Below are 406 nucleotides of genomic sequence, written 5' to 3'. Positions count from 1 at the left end.
TTACCTTGGTCTTAACCATCCAACAGAAAAGTATAAAAAAAATATATAAGAAGTAAAGCCATGCTGTTATGTTGAGCTATAGGGGACTCAGGTCAACAATTTCTGACATTGCCAGTCAAGCGGAAGACCCAATGCTATTATGGGCTACTGGACTCTTTTAGAATATTTTGCTGAGTTTGCACACCTATAATATTCAAATAATGGAACTTAACAAAGAAAAGGGTATACAGATGAATATCCATTCTGTATCTGTTTATTCAAAGTGGTTAGGATAGATATATAGTTACATTCTCTTAATGAATGGAGGGATTTGTTCTAATGGTTTTTGTAAATAGGATATCAAGTCCGCATCTTGTGCAGCAATTAACCACTAGGAAGAATGTATGCAGTGTGTTAATTATTGAAA

This window comes from Octodon degus, unplaced genomic scaffold (assembly GCF_000260255.1).
Source record: "Octodon degus isolate 3935 unplaced genomic scaffold, OctDeg1.0 scaffold00392, whole genome shotgun sequence".
In the NCBI taxonomy this organism is placed as follows: domain Eukaryota; kingdom Metazoa; phylum Chordata; class Mammalia; order Rodentia; family Octodontidae; genus Octodon; species Octodon degus.
The sequence above is the reverse complement of the archived record's forward strand: the minus strand, read 5'-3'. Positions refer to the sequence as shown.